Consider the following 14855-nt stretch of genomic DNA (forward strand, 5'->3'; position numbering starts at 1 on the left):
ATCGAAGATAAATTTACAGGACCAAAGTAGCAGCACAAAGCATTGGGAAAATGAAGTATTTCTCAGTAGGATGTATTTTCAATACTTGTTAAGAAAAAAATATATATGTTCACCTAATAACATGCATTAAGTTAAATCCCCAGTGGATTTACACAAGTCAATGCAAAAAATAAAAGCAGAAAAATTTAAGTCAAAAAAAAGAAAAGAAAAGAAAAGAAAAAGAAAAGAAAAGAAATGAAAAGAAAAGAAAAGAAAAGAAAAGAAAAGAAAAGAAAAGAAAAGAAAAGAAAAGAAAAGAAAAGAAAACTTTAAGTCACCGCCCACATTTAAGAACAGGAAGGGGATTTTCCAAATGGAAGACTGCCCCAAACCCGAATGCCCGAGAGCGAGGGGATGGCCCCGCGGGGAACAGCTGCAGGACGCCCTCCGTGGGGCAGGGAGCTTCCCCGAGGAACGCGCCCACCCGGCCCACCGGCCCACCCGGCCAGCGCTGAGCGCCGCACACTGTGCGCCTCCTCTGCTCTCAGGGACGCGGCGCAGCTGGGACCCCCACAGCGGGGCTCAACTGGCCTCACGCGTCACTGCTGAAGCCCACGTCTCCTGCGATGGAGGTTTCCACGCGGACAAATGACGCAATCCCCCCTCGGGAAGAGGAAAAGCAGATTCACGCACAGGGATGCTCACCCCACTACTACCGATGTGAGTGACAGACGTGAAGAAAACCCAAATAGGGCGGCCCAGGGGGTGGGGGGGGCTCAGCAGTTTAGCGCCGCCTTCACCCAGGGCGTGATCCTGGAGACCCGGGATCGAGTCTCGCGTCGGGCTCCCCCGCGGGGAGCCTGCTTCTCCCTCTGCCTGGGTCTCTGCCCCTCTCTGCGTATTCTCATGAATAAATAAATAAAATATTAAAAAAAAAAAAGAAAACCCAAATATATTAAACAAAAAGGGGATGACGTAATAAAAAATACCCGCAGTTGACACTTTCCTTGAACACGGGTCTGAGCTGCTACACGGGTCCCACTTGGACCGGTTCTTCCGCGGTACACACCACGCAGGGCCGTGAATGTATTTTGTTATGATTTTCTTAGTAACGTTTTCTTCTCTCCAGCTGACCTCCCAGTAAGAACAGTCCCTCACGTAAAGTCACGTGCCCGCGGGCAGTTCACGTGTGAGCAGGGCTTCCAGTCAACAGTGGGCTGTTGGCAGGTAAGTGTAGGACGGGTCAAAGCCATACACGGATTTTCGACTGTGTGGGAGGGAGGTCAGCAAGGGTCCGCTGTCCATCTCGCAGGTGGAAACCCTAGAAACTTTTTGAAGATCATGTCTCTAGCCAGGTAACGTGGGACACTTTGCAGCACAGCATTCAGTCTAAAAGCAGGGCCCAGATGTCTCTTCACCCCGAGGCGAAGTTTGGGAGGAAAGAGACCAAGCGTGAGCAGCGGCCTGCGGTGCCAGGGCCTGGAGCACCATCAGGGAAGGCTTAGCACAGAGGGCGGCGGAGGTGATGACGCACGACAAACACAGGGACCAGGCGGCACGGGGTCTGAGAGCCTGGGAAAGGGCACGTCACGAGAGGGGGTCCCTCGACGGAAGCTGCAGGGCGCAAGCTCCCAGGGGAGAAAGGCTTTTTACTGCATTCAGGGAAGTAGAGGCCTCGCAAGCTGGCCAAGTGGGGAGGATGGAGCCCCGCTGGGGAGCACCAGATGGCCCGGCGATGGAGCTGGGCCCAGGCAGGAGCAGAGACGGCTGCGGGTGGGGGAGCAGCTTTCCTAATTTTTTTTCTTTTTTTTGGTAAAACCGTATTTGTCATACAATGTTTTAATTTTTATTTTTAACAAAATTAAAAATGCACAGTTTTAAAAGTCAAAGAAATCCCCAGAGTTTACAGTCAAGGGTGCCCCCCGCACCCCACCTCTGGGGCCTCGGTCCCACTGGCATCTTCCCCTCTGGGTTCTTTCCCTCTTTGGTCTTTATCTCCAGAGTTTAATGACTACGGTCCTCGGTCCCTTCTATTCCTTCCTCCTGGAAAACATGAGCCTCCCCGCCCCACCCCGCGGCCCCCTCCCCCTGCCCAAGGGCGGTCCCTCTCCTCCAGAGGCTCCGGCCCTTGTGCGCCCCTCACACCGCACACCCTCCCTTCTGGGGCCCGCGTGCGCCTAGTGTCCTGCGTTCTCGTCGCTAACCTGCCTCCCGACCCTGGGCCAGGGATGAGTCACCTCCTGGTCCCTGCAGCCCGGCAGGCCACAGCTGAGCAGCCGCTGGCTTCTGGTCCCTCTGCTGCACGGTCCCAGCGTCCTGGGGGCCACCAGGGCAGAGGCAGGTTCACGCTGCCCCGCAGCCCCGCTGTCCCCTAGAGCAGTCCCCTCCACCGGCCTCGGGGCCTAGGACAGGAGGCCACGGGGTCAGGGCTTCAGCCGGTGGCCGGCGGGGCCCTCAGGCTTGGGGCCGGGGTATTCCTGCCAGGCTCCCCCACTTTCCTACTTCAGCCCCATCTTTACCGCCCGCTCGTTTTCGGAGGCCCACGGCCGTGTCCCTCCCGGGACTTGGGGTCCTCGGCAGCGCGGTCCACGCGCGCCCGGGCTCCCCGCCTCCTGTTCGCGGGCTGCTGGCCCCGTGTCCGTCTGCTTCTGAGCTCCCAGTCCTGTCACCCGCTTCCGTCCTGGTGGCCTCTGCCTTTTAAAGACATCTCACCTGTCACTCGGGCTCTCGAGCAGCAGCAGAGGTCGCTGTGAACTCATCTGCCCCTTCTGGCTGCAGATCAAGGGAGGAGCTTTGTCATTTTGAGGTGGGAGACCTCAGGCCCCGCAGGCGGCCTCGGCCGGAGGAGGGGCGGCCTCGCGGGGCGGCTTTCGGGGCGAGGCGGGCAGCGCCTCTTCCCTCCCCGACCTCCGAGCGGGCGGCGGGCGGCAGGCGGCAGCTGAGCCTGGGCTCCGGTTATGAGGCGCCTGAGGAGGGGGCCGCCGGGGGCTCAGCGGTGGAGCATCTGCCTCCGGCCCAGGGCGTGACCCCGGGTCCCGGGATCGAGTCCCGCGTCGGGCTCCCTGCAGGAGCCTGCGTCCCCTCCGCCTGGGTCTCTGCCTCCGTCTCTCTCTGTCTCTCATGAATAAATAAATAAAATTAAAAAAAAAAAAAAGGAACCTGAGGAAGAGAGGCCGGACCTACAGAGCCCTGCCCCATCAGAGCGAGCCCACTGGGAGCCAGGGCAGGCCCGGGGCGCCGCGGACACGGACACGGACACGGCCACGCGGGGAGGAGGGCGCGGCCGGAGCTGGATCTGAACGGGCGAAACTGAAGGCTCCTCCTCGCGAGCCGAGTCCACCAACTCCACGGTGAGAACTGGCGCTGCCTTGAGGCGATGCAGGAAACCCCGCACGGCACAACCAAGTCGGTATCACGGAGAGACCTCGCGGGCAATAGCGAACTCGACGGTCTGTTACCACGGCCCCTCACGTCCTGATCCTCGCGTGGCCGAAGGCGCAGTGCCGGACGGGGGAGCGGTTCTGCCAACGAGCGGCTGCGGGGCCCTGTCTCCTCCGGAAGACAAGTGGGACGTCGGGGTCCCGGCCGTGGCAGCGCAGCCATCGCACAGAAGCGGCCTTATCACGGAAGACTGCCCTTCGCCTCCCTCTCGGGAAGTGTGGAAAGTTCTCGGAGATGTGCAAATGGAAAACCAAGTCTCTGCGAAGCTGCCACTTCCCCTGGGAAGCCTCCAGGCAGATGAGCCCCATGCTGGCTTGTGGAAGGCCCACGGGAAGGCCCACGGGAAGGCCCACGGGAAGGCCCACGGGAAGGCCCAGCAGGACTGGGCTAGGACCGCCCGGAGTCAGCCGCCTCTGCTCCGACCAGCTCGGGGCTCCTGACAGCCCCCTCCTCGCCGGCAGAAGAGGCCGTGGGTGCCCTCCGAGCTCCCTGCCTTTGCGTAACCAAGCCTCAGGGAATTCCCAGACCGGTGCTGCAGCCCTCTGGAATCACAGCCTGGGCAGCCAAGTGGTGCTGCCGATCCCTGCCTCTCAGGGTGGCCGCGGGGACCTGGGCAGCCAAGTGTGCTGCTGATCCCTGCCTCTCAGCGTGGCCGTGGGGCCTTCCCTCCCGGGAGCCCGAGGTGCCGTGCACACGAGCTGTGCACACAGGGTGGGCCACTCTGGGCCAGCCCGTGCCACCCAAGCATGCTTGCTTACTTCCAGAACTGCTGGCCAGGTTCCCCATTTGCCAGGAGGAGATATTTGGACAACAGCAAACCTAGGGGGAAAGAGGCCCAACACATACAAGGCGTTGTTTATATGCCTGAATTCCAGAGGCCCTCCCCTCGGGATGTCTGTGAAAATTAGATCCAGATTTGCACAATTACAAAGTTGGTCCCAAGCCAGTGGGGATTTGGCTGTCCTCTAAGAAGCAAGTAGTATAACAGCTTTAGTTTAACAACCCGACACTGAGAGAATAAAGACTACCGGGTTCCCCGCTCCCACCCTGGACCCCGGTGCCCTGCAGAGTGAGAACTGGCCTCAGGACAACCCTCCAGGCCCCTGATGTGCAGCCTGTTGCCCTGTGACCTCATCTCCTGCACCTGCGCCCTCACTCACTCCGCTCCAGCCATACTAGTCCTGCAATGCTCTGGGAGCACGAGGGCTCATGGACCCCTGGCCTGGAAGGATTTGCTCCAGGATCCACAGGGCTCGCTCCTGCCCCTCCTGTAGGCTCCAAACAGACACCCCTAGTCAGGGTAGGCCTATTGCAACTGCAGCCAGCGCTCCCACACCTGATCCTCCCGAACCTCCTCCACAGCAAGCATCCCCACCTGACACATTGTGAGGTGTTTATTTAGTATATTTAGGTTTTGTAAGCCTCACATGGGTATGAGCCAAAGGAAGCTGGGATTTCAGAAGAGTGCCTGGCATATCACAGGCACTTCGTAAATATTTGCTGAATGAATGAAAGAACAAACAAGGCCTTTGTTCATGCAATTTGTTAATGAAGAACTTTCCTCTTCTTTTTTTTTTTTTTTTTTAAGATTTTATTTATTTGGGCAGCCCAGGTGGCTCAGCGGTTTAGCACCGCCTTCGGCCCAGGGCGTGATCCCAGAGACCCAGGATCGAGTCCTGAGTCAGGCTCCCTACATGGAGCCTGCTTCTCCCTCTGCCTGGGTCTCTGCCTCTCTCTCTGTCTCTTATTAATAAATAAATAAATCTTTAGAAAAATATTTTATTTATTTATTCATCAGAGACATGGGTGGGGTAGAGAGAGAGACAGAGAGGCAGAGACCCAGGCAGAGGGAGAAGCAGGCTTCCTGCAAGGAGCCCAACGTGGGACTCGATCCCAGATCCCGGGATCATGCCCTGAGCCAAAGGCAGATACTCAACCGCTGAGCCCCCCAGGTGTCCCATCCTCTTTCCTCTCCTAACATCAGTCAGGACTCTGGTTACCCTCCAGCCCTAGATGCCTTTGCACACCTGCTCCCGACTCCTCACCGCCGGCACTGTCTCTCTGAGGGAGCTGCTGATTCAGTCACAGCCCCTGCTGCAGGCCACAAGCTCCGGAAGCGTGCTGGGCTATGACTGTACTGCTCTCTGACCAGGATCAGCTGAGCTCAGGATGCCAGGGTGGCCCCTTGGGGCTGCCATCAAGACCATCAGGAGGGGCAGACACTGAATGCAGAGCCCCTGTCTCATCAACAAGGCCGTTCCTGCTTCTCCTACTGTTGTGAAGAGACTCAAGCTCGTGAGATCAGAGGCCTAGGCTCAATTCCTCATCTCACCACTGACCACACAGTGGTGCCAAGTCACTGAGCCTTGGAAAGTGAGCAGAGCAATGGTACCTACCTCACAGGACACTGTGAGGACGGAGTGAGGAATTAGATGGGAAGAATCCAAACCGGCAAAGCTGGCACAAATCAAGCACTTCAGAAACATTAAGGGCTATCATGACTACATTAGTATTCCATGCAAAAAAATGCTAAAAAACAAGTTTCTGGCTGAAAACTTAGAAAACAACATTTATAAGCTTTAGGAAAAGACATGTTAAGGATTTAAAAGGAATCATTTCAAGGTAGTTTCTGTAACACTGGAGTCAAGGCCACATACAGGTGTCCACACAGCCTGAACCCCCCACCATGGCCACAGTACACATTTGTCACTGCCAGGTTGGTGTGCACTGGTGAAATGTGGGACTAAGGCACATGTCCAGCGACCTATACTGACAATCGGCCCTCAGGCCCCGCCCCCTGCTGGACAGTTTGGTCAGGTTAAGTTGGAGAAAAAAGTCTAAGAGAAAAGGAGAAAATGGCTTCTTTTAATATCTTGGTTCTACAAAAGTCAGAAAAAAAATCATGCAAATCACAGGTCCCTTGCGTGATGTGAAACCAGGCCACAAGCAGAGGCAGCGCGACACACGGCTTCATGTGCAACTGACGTAGAAAGAATCACTCAGTTTAAAGCCACAATCTCTATAAAAGCATTAGAAGAAGCACTACTTACATGGAACCATGTGAAGATCTCTCTCTGTAGATAACCCTGTAAATGAGTTAAAAAGAATAATTATAATTGGAAATCATACATAGAAAATAAACCAAAGAAAAATCTACCACCTTAGACACCAAATTGTATCAAACCAAAGGGATTTATTTAAAAAATATACTCATAAATCAGTTATTTAGGAGCTCAAAGGAAGTTTCCCAGAGGGAAAAGTTTCCACAGAAGAGGTTAGATTCTAAATTGAGTTCAGAACTTAAGATACGGGGGTGTAGGTGGGACCCCTAGTGCACCACTTGGTCTCAGCTCCAAGTCTGAAGCACGTGTCACCTGGACAACAGGACAAGGCACCCTGCCTGTGCAAAGACTTAATGTTTAGGGAAACGGCACCGCCAAAGGCTCCTACGAGCAGCTCAAGGCCAGTGTACAGTGAGGACTGAAGACCGGAGGAAGACCAGAAACCCCTAACACAGGACGTCCGTCCACTTCTAACCAAGACAGAAGACAGACCAGATAGACTCTACAGCTACAAACTGTTAAAACACAGACAAAAGACGTGAGACAGGGTTTTGAGACATAGGACAACAGGCAGCACAAGATGATCCTGAGGGGAGGAAACAAATGTGATGCCTCCCTCCTGACTGCATAGACTATACCACTTGGGCTTGGGTAGCGATCCCAGGGTCTGGGGATCGATTCCTGCATCGGGCTCCCCAAGGAGTCTGCTTCTCCCTCTACCTATGTCTCTCTGCCTGTTTCTCATGAATAAATAAGTAAATAAATAAATAAAATCTTTTTTTAAAAAAAGAAATATATCTCATAAGAATAGTTGATCACTAAGAAATAGATCCAGAAAGTATGCAAAGAAATAATTAGTACACAAAGTCTTTAAAATAGCTGTTAGAAAGACACTGTTTATATTCAAGAAGATAGAGGAAAGCACAACATGCTAAGGAGAGACATGAAAAGCATTAAAAAAAATCAAGTCAAGTATCTGAAATGGAAAATATACTTGATGGAGCCAACAATACTTTAGACTCTGCAAGAAGAAAGATTAGTCAATGTGCAGACAAAACAAGCTGAGCAGACAGAAAGCATCTCAAATTAAACATAAAGAAAGGCTCCCCCCACAGAAGAGCAGAAACAGAAGTGGATACGCACACGCACACACACATTACATAAACATAATGTAACTGAAGACCCGAGGGGAGGACAGGATGGGACAAAAATAAACTTCAAGAAATAATGGCAAAAGAAAGTTTGAAATTCGATGAAAATTATGAACCCATAGATCCAAGAAGGTCAACAATTCCCAAGAGAAGAAAACATGAAGGAAATTAAACCAAGGTACATCATAACCAGCTCACCTAGAGAAAAATCTTAAAAACAGCCAGACAGGGGCACTTGGGTGGCTCTCAGTAGGTTGCACGACTGCCTTCAGCTCAGGTCATGATCCCAGGGTCCTGGGATGGAGCCAGAGTTGGGCTCCCTTGCTCAGCAGGCCATCTGCTTCCCCCCTCCCTCTGCCCTTGCTCATGCCGTCCCCTCACCATCTCTCTCTCTCTCTCAAATAAATCTTAAAAAAACAAATGAACAAAACCAGCCAGACAAAAAAGAAACATTATGTACAGAGGGACACAGATATGGTGGACAGAGGTCTCAGAAACAATGCAAGTCAGAAACCAGCAGAATGACATCTCTAAAGTGACTGGGGTCGAAATACCATACATAGTGAAAATAACTTTCAAATACAAAGGCAAAAAAAAGAAAAAAAAAACCAAAGGCAAAATAAAGACTTTTTCCAACAAACAAAAGCTAAAATAATTCATCACCAACACACTTGAACTACAAATAATATTAAGCTAAGTCTATCACACAAGAGGAAAATGATATCAAAAGGAAATCCAGATCCACAAAAAAGAAGTAAAAAGTACTGGAAACAAAATTCAATGAATAAATATAAAAGCCTTTTTCTTAATTTTAAGACTGTTTTAAAACATAATAGACTATTTAAAGCAAAAATATTAACAATGAGCTTGGAGTTTATAAAATATAGAAGTAAATGGCTTGGGGATAATAACATAAAGGCCAGGAGAAGTGAGACAGAAGTATACTGTCATCAGATTTTATATTCTAAGTGAATGAGTATAATATTACTTGAAAACAGATATATACTTGATTATATGTAGCATAATATATATACTAATATTACTTGACACAGATATATACAATGAATCTCAGGCAACCTCTTAAAGAGATATCACTACTAAGCTAGTAAAGGTGCTAGAATTGATCATTAAAAGTACACAGCCCAATATAAGGCAGAAAAAGAGGACTAGTAACAAATAGGACAAATAAGAAAAAACTATGGCAAAATGATAGATTTAAACAAAATCATATCAATAATCACATTAAATACGAATGATGTAAACACTCTAATGAAAATTCAGAGATCTTAAGAGTAGATTTAAAAAACCAGCAGTCCATTATATACTTTACTTATAAGAAACCCACTTTAAATACAAACATACAAATAGGTTGAAAGAAACACATTGGAAAAGATGTACCACGCTAGCCCTAATAAAAAAAAAAAAGATGAAATGGCTATATTAACACCAGAAAAACTGGGTCTGGGCAAAGCAAAGAATACTATCAGAAGTAAAAAAGGGACATTACATAATAATGAAGGGTCAAGGGGATCCCTGGGTGGCGCAGCGGTTTGGCGCCTGCCTTTGGCCCAGGGCGCGATCCTGGAGACCCGGGATCGAATCCCACGTCGGGCTCCCGGTGCATGGAGCCTGCTTCTCCCTCTGCCTGTGTCTCTGCCTCTCTCTCTATCTCTCTGTGACTATCATAAATAAATTAAAAAAAATTTAAAAAAAAATAATGAAGGGTCAAACAACTAAACAGAAGATCAGTAAAGGGTATACGAGACTCAGCAACACTAACCATCCAACACAACCTAATTGACGTTCACACTCTACACAGTAACAACACGACATACCTTATTTTCAGTGATCATGGAATATTTTCAAAGACCATATTCTGAGCCATTTTTAAAAGTCTTAATAAACGTAAAAGATTAAAATCGGAAGTAGTGTGTTCACTGACCACAGGGAGTTCAATTAGAAACCAGTTACAGAAAATAGCACACTTACAAGTAATACATGAGAAAGAAGAAATCGGGAGTAGAAACTATAAAGTAGTCTTAACTGAATAAAAATGAAAACACAACATATCAAAATGTGTGGGATGCAGAAAAAGCAGTACCATGAGGGGAAAAAAAATTTTTTTAAAGATTTTATTTATTTATTCCTGAGAGACACAGAGAGAGAGAGGGGCAGAGACCCAGGCAGAGGGAGAAGCAGGCTCCCTGCAGGGAGCCCGATGTGGGACTCGATCCCGGGACTCCAGGATCGCGCCGAGCCAAAGGCAGGCGCTCAACCGCTGAGCCACCCAGGTGTCCCACCACGAGGAAAATTTATAGCACTAAATCCCTAGATTAGGAAGAAAGAAAGTTCTGAAGTCAATAAGCTAAGGTTCTACTATCTCAAAATTAGAAAAAGAGAGAGCATATTAAGTCCAAAGTAAACAGAAGAAAAGGAATTAAGAAATGAGCTGAAAAGCAATTAAGAAAAATAAAATAGAGAATTGTTGAATCATTATGTTGTATATCTGAAACGAGGGTATCACTGTATGTCGACTAACCATTAATTGAAAAATAAAACACAGAATTAATGAAATAAGAGATTGGTTCTTTGAGAAGATCAATAATATTGATAAACATCCAGCCATACTCATCAGGAAAAAAGGGTGAAGACACAGATGACCAGTCCCAATAATGATGAACAGAATACTACCGATACAAAGGCCACTAAAAAGACAATGAAGTTAAAAACCACCATGTGGAACCATTTCACATCGACCAGGATGGCTGTAATCAAAGCAGCAGAAAATAACATGTGTTGGTTAAGAACGTGGAGAAACAGGCACCTTGGCGAGTCACTGGTGTTAGTGACACGCTGTGCAGCCTCTGTGGAAAAGCCTGCCAATTCCTCAGAAACGTAAACACAGAATTACCATGACTCGGCGATTTCACATCACATTGTACATCCAAAAGAGCTAAAAACAGAGATTCAAACAGATATTTGTTCATAGCCTCATTATTCTAAAATAGCCAAAATATGGAAACAACTTAAGTGTCCATCAGTGGATGAATTGATAACCAAACTGGAATATATCCATACACAATGGAATATTCCACAGGCATTAAAGAAAAAAAAAAAAAGGAAGGAAGTACTGATCCACACTACAACTCAGATGAACCTTGAAAACGTGACACTAAATGAAAGAAGCCAGACACAAACGGTCGTATACTGCATATGATTCCATTTATAAGAAATAGCCAGAATAGGTCAATCTACAGAGATTGAAAGCAGATTCGTGGTGTCCAGGGCATGGGGAAAGAGGAAATGGGAAGTAATTACTTAATCATCCAGACAAACGGATACTCATTTATCTGGGTGATGAAAAAAGTCTGAAACTGGGTGGTGGTTGTAGGACACTGTGAATGTACTGAATGCCACTGAATCGTATACTTTATTTTTTTTTTAATTTTTATTTATTTATGATAGTCACAGAGAGAGACAGAGAGACAGAGAGGCAGAGAGAGAAGCAGGCTCCATGCACCGGGAGCCCGACGTGGGATTCGATCCCAGGTCTCCAGGATCGCGCCCTGGGCCAAAGGCAGGCGCCAAACCACTGCGCCACCCGGGGATCCCTGAATCGTATACTTTAAAATGATTAATTGCATGTTATGTGAAATTTACACCAATAAATCAATAAATAAAACAGAATGCAATAAGGGAATGTGAGGACCTATTGCATGTTAATAAATTTAATAACACAGATGGAATTCTTAGAAGAATCAAGCTATCCAAACTCACTCAAGAAGGTTATAGATAACCCTACATGGATTCAAGAAATTGAACTCAAGTTAAAAACCTTCCCACCAAAAAAGAGGGCTTCAGTGGTGAATTCTATGAACTAATCAAGGAAAAAAAATCAGACAAATTCCTTACTAACTCATCCCCCAAATTTAATACAAATGAACACTTCGCAACCCATTCAGTGAGGCAGGTATATTAACTTGATACCAAAAAAACAGAAAAATACGCTAAAAGTAAACATATCATTATTCCTCATAAATGTAGTTGCAAAAGTTCTTAAATTCTAGCATATCAAACCATGTAATATAAAAAAATAATTACAACAAAGCGGATTTCAACCCAGAAATGCAGTTGGTCTGATTTTTTTTAAGCTTTTTATTTATTTATTCATGAGAGACAGAGAGAGAGAGAGAGAGAGGCAGAGACACAGGCAGAGGGAGAAGCAGGCTCCATGCAGGGAGCCCGACGTGGGACTCGATCCCGGGGCTCCAGGATCACGACCTGGGCGGAAGGCGGCGCCAAACCGCTGAGCCACCCGGGCTTCCCTTAAAAAAAATCAATATAACTGAGTTATTGGGATGGGCCATATAAACAGACTCGAAAAGGAAAACCATATGATTGTTTCCATAGACGCAGAAAAAGCATTTAACGAAATTCAGTATCGCTCATGAGAAAGTCCGCAAACCCAGGTTGTAGGAGCACTTCTGCGCCTGACCGGGGAGCACCAGCTAGAGAGCAGGGCTAACGTCACACAAAGGGTGTGAGATGGAGGCAAGCCCAAGAGCAGGAACGGAGAAGCTAAGGATCCGCCTCTTCGTGCTTCCATTCATCGGGATGTCAGTCGCACCAAGGTGATCCACCAATTCAGGGCCATCTCCATCAAAACCAGAACAGGCTAAGTGGATCGAAAAGTGTATGTGGAAATATGAAGGGAATAAAACAGCCTAAACAACTTTGGGGAGAGGGAACAAAGCAGGAGAACTTATAAGGCCTTATTTCAAAATCTATTATAAAGCTACAGCGATAAAGAGAGATTTGATCAAAAGGAACAGCATCGTCCAGAAATAGTCCACGCTTTGTTAAGCGCCTGTTTTTAATTTTCTGTGTTCTCATGCTTTAGACGACATCTGGGCCTTACTGACCCTGGAGGGACTGTCCTCCTAGAGTTAGCCAGTTCCAGGGAGGATGAACAACTCACCCCAGGGGCAAGGCAACCAATCCAGAACCCGCACCCTCCACCGCCTCCTCCGTGGGGCTCTCACGCTCTGGGCCGCGGTCCCGGTGCCCTCAGCACCCCAGGGCCAGGGACCAGACAGCCCGGGACGGCTCCTAGGCCCTAGGGCTGCCTAAAATTGTTCAAACTAGCCAAACTGAAGCCTGCTGCACCTGCTGCCCCTGCTGCCCCTGCCTCGCCTGCTCCTCCCACGGAAACCACGATAAAACTCACGCCCACATTCTCCCCTCGCCTCCTCTTCCTCGGCACCTGTGAGCACAGACTTCCTCCTTCCTGGCAGTCACGTCCGTGTCTGCCTTACTTACCTTTCCTGATTAAAATGAATCCCAGGTACCCTTGAAAACACACACACGTACGTAAGACAAATGGTTTCTGACCAAGGTTCCGGGGTGATTGAATGGGGAAAGGATAATATTTTTAGTAACAGCTGCTGAAACAACTAGATACCATATACCAAAAAAAGAAAAAAGAAAAAAAAGAAAAAAAGGGTCTTGACATTTTCTTCCCATCTATATAAAATTATTCAAGATAGATCACAGACTTAAGTGTAATCGCTGAAACTGTAAGACTTCTGAAAGAAAGAAGAAGAGAAAATCTTACAGACCTCTGGTTTGACAGAGAATTTTCAAGCGATACAGAAGACATGATGTATAAAGGAAAACAAATGGATAAACTGGATGTTATTAGAACTTAAAAATCTGGGATCCCTGGGTGGCGCAGCGGTTTGGAGCCTGCCTTTGGCCCAGGGCGCGATCCTGGAGACCCGGGATCGAATCCCACATCGGGCTCCCGGTGCATGGAGCCTGCTTCTCCCTCTGCCTATGTCTCTGCCTCTTTCTCTCTCTCTGTGACTATCATAAATAAATAAAGATTAAAAAAAATGTTTAAAAAAAAAAAAAAAAACAAGTGAAAAACAAAAAACAAAAAACGACAAGTGAGGTGGCTGAACAGGAGAACAGTGCCCGAAGGGCTGTCCAGAACACACGGAGCTCTAACATTTAATAAGAAAGCAAACAGCATCATTTTTCAAGTGGGCTCATTAAATATTTGATCAAATACGTGGCCGGAGTGGACATGCGGACGGCCGGGCTGGCGGAGAGGAGAGGGTGCCCTGCAGGCCAGCCAGCCGCGGCCCGGGTGGAGCGTGCAGGCCACCTAGAGACGTGGGTCCCCGATTCCTGAGAGCCACGGGACAGGAAGTTTAAGAGACGAGCCTCCACGACGTCAAGAGGGGCTGCCCCGCCTGCTAGACGGGGACGGGCAGCCCCGTGGGATGCAGTGCTCCGGGGGCGCTGGCCGGAGAAGCCCGGAGCCCTCGGGGAGCCCTCGGGGAGCCCGGGGCGGGCACCACGGCCTCTGCTCCCGGGGTTGGGCTGGGGCAGCTCTGCTCCTCCCGACTGTACGCTCCGTCCTCCAGGTGCGCCCCGCACTCCACGGCCAGACACACGTTCCCCACGGGGTTCCTGAACCCACCTCCGCGCCCTGCCCTCTCCCCTGCGCTGCTGCACCAACTGGCCACCTGAGCAAGCCACTAGGGCATCTAGACTGGAGGCCAAGGGCGATCCCCGACCACCCCGAGGCCTCCCGGAGTCGCCCCGGTCCTCTGCGCCAGCCTCCCTGACCCGGCCCCCAGCCAGACCGTCGGGCCGGCCCAGCCCTGGCACCCACCACGCTCTCCATCTGCAGGCTGTGGCCTCCCCAGCAGACCCGGGAGCTTCAGAGACGCCTCGTGCTGGGGAGTGACCCCGCGGCTCCTCGGAGGGCAGGCAGGGAGCCGCCGCTTTTCTCCAAAGCACATTTCCGCCCACCTGGGGCTGACAGTCCCCACCTCCCACTGGCCCCCCAGGCTGCTCTCCCACACGTGACCACCACCTCCTCTGCACGGCCTCCTGGGCCGCCCGGCGGCTGCTCCCCAACTCCTCGCCAGGCTTCCTGCCCGTCCCCCCGCCGGGCGCCAGCGCACTGCTAACCGAATCCCCTTGATTCTTGGCTCTCCCCCACCGGCAGGGACCCACGGCGGCAGGGACCGAGCTCCGGGCAGGGCACCGGGGGGAAGCAGGGCCCTGAGCGCCGGGCAGTCAGGCGCACGTGCGAGCAGACGGAAGGACAGACGGGCACAGACGGGCACAGACGGGCACTGCGCCGCGCGGGCCGCACACGGAGGCGAGGCTCCAAGGCACAACAGGCCGCGCTTTACGTGTGCCGCAG

At 50.0% G+C, this 14855-nt stretch overlaps 1 protein-coding gene across 15 annotated transcripts in view; it reads right to left on the minus strand.

The window, feature by feature from the left end:
• Window positions 1-14855, minus strand: part of PCBP3 (poly(rC) binding protein 3) — a 245679-nt gene that overhangs the window by 160087 nt on the left and 70737 nt on the right. For all 15 annotated transcript variants that reach the window (XM_072738943.1, XM_072738937.1, XM_072738940.1 and 12 more), the window contains exon 2: window positions 6471-6506. The gene's annotated coding sequence lies outside the window, so the exon portion shown is untranslated. The remainder of the gene's footprint in view (window positions 1-6470; window positions 6507-14855) is intronic.

This window comes from Vulpes vulpes, chromosome 15 (genome assembly GCF_048418805.1).
Source record: "Vulpes vulpes isolate BD-2025 chromosome 15, VulVul3, whole genome shotgun sequence".
Lineage (NCBI taxonomy): Eukaryota > Metazoa > Chordata > Mammalia > Carnivora > Canidae > Vulpes > Vulpes vulpes.